Source organism: Egretta garzetta, unplaced genomic scaffold, assembly GCF_000687185.1.
Source record: "Egretta garzetta isolate BGI_Z169 unplaced genomic scaffold, ASM68718v1 scaffold1136, whole genome shotgun sequence".
Classification (NCBI taxonomy): Eukaryota; Metazoa; Chordata; class Aves; order Pelecaniformes; family Ardeidae; genus Egretta; species Egretta garzetta.
The window spans coordinates 31,619-33,196 of NW_009260127.1; positions in this window are offsets into that span (position 1 = coordinate 31,619).

A 1,578-nucleotide genomic window follows, 5' to 3' on the forward strand; every position below is an offset into this window, starting at 1 on the left:
GGGAAGGGGCAATAAAAAGGGCAATGGGACTAAGAAAGAAAGGTGCCTGAAAATTTTGGAGGAGCATCCTCGGTTCATCCAAAGGCCCCGATGCAGAATGCCTCCCATTTGAGATTTTTGGAGTGAATTTGCACGTTTAGCAAATCGATTTATCAGATTTTAATTACACAGCTTGGCTACTGCGCCGAAATGCCAAAGCAAGCCATGGCGTCCCGCGTCGCGGGGTTTTGCCATTATTCCACAGCCCGATTCCTTAAGCTATCCCAGAAATACTTCATTACCAGCACTAGGCAGGGAAACGCTGCTTTCCAAGTATTTACATTTTAAGCTATTCCGGGACACCCCCCCCCCCCCCCCCGCCATCAAGTGCACCCCTCTCTGCGCCCAAATTTTGCTGTTTAAGGCCACGGGCAAAGCGAGAGCCGGATTTTGAGAGACCCACCGCCCGCTGCCATCCGCCACCCTCGCGTAGAAAGGCTGGCGTCCAAATTTCCCTCGTTCCAGCAGCCAAGAGCCAAAACCCAATTGCCTTAATTTGCAAAGGCTTTAATTAGAACGATTCCCTGCGCACCGCCTGCCCTAGAGGGAAGCACCCCGCAACACCAACGGAGTGTGCTTTGGAAGATGCCCCTATTCCTAAATTCCTTCCGTTTTCCTCCCAGCAGAGGCTCCTCTCGGATATTTTCAGGTCTCCGACACCCCCCACCCCCAAAGTTCTCATTTAATTCCCCCCCCTCCCCGGGCTGCCAAGTGGTAGGCGCTAACGCAAGGTTTTGGAAAACCAGCTTCCTTAATTGCATTTTCCAGTACAAAAAGGAGCGGAGAACCCGTGTCCCCAAGCTCATTGGGATAACGACAATCGGGATCGGAGAGGGGCAACGCAACAGCGTGGAGCGGAACGTGCTCCGAGCTTACGGAGGGGCTGGGATCGGCGAGGCTTTGCTATCGACTCCGAATTAAAACGCTCCTCAGAGCTCCGAAAGGGTTTAAGACAGCGGGCAGGAACGCTTGGCCACAATCCTCATGCCGCCGTGAGGTCCCACCACCCCTTTCCCATGGTTTTCCTGGCGGGGGGCATGGATTCCTCCCTGCTTTTGGCACCGAGGTGGCGCCACAGCCCAAATCACAGCCCCGCAGCATCGCCCCCCTACAGTGCCGATTATTTTATCCAAGAAAAAAAATGGCAACTCAAGCGCTTCCCTTGCTGGGGGTTCAGAACTTGGAGGGGAGGTGGTGGTGGGGAACCAAACCCAACCCTAACCCCCCAAAAAATTATCAGAACACCTTTATTTGCAAATCACGATATTGATATCGCGCCCCGAGCGCTGCGGATGCAAAGGCAGCTCTGCCCACGGAGGAGGCACAGCTCCGTTCGGCCTCACGTCAAGGTTTCCCAAAAATTTGCACAGAGAACCGGGAGAGATAACGGAGGGGGGTGGGGGGAGGGACCCCCCCCCAAAAAAAAAAAAAAAAAAAAAAAAAAAAAAAAAAAAAGAGATTTCTGTTTGAAGAACGGCGCTGCCGGGACGCGTACAATCACACGTTGTTATTTGCTCCCTGTCAGTGAAATTATTTGGC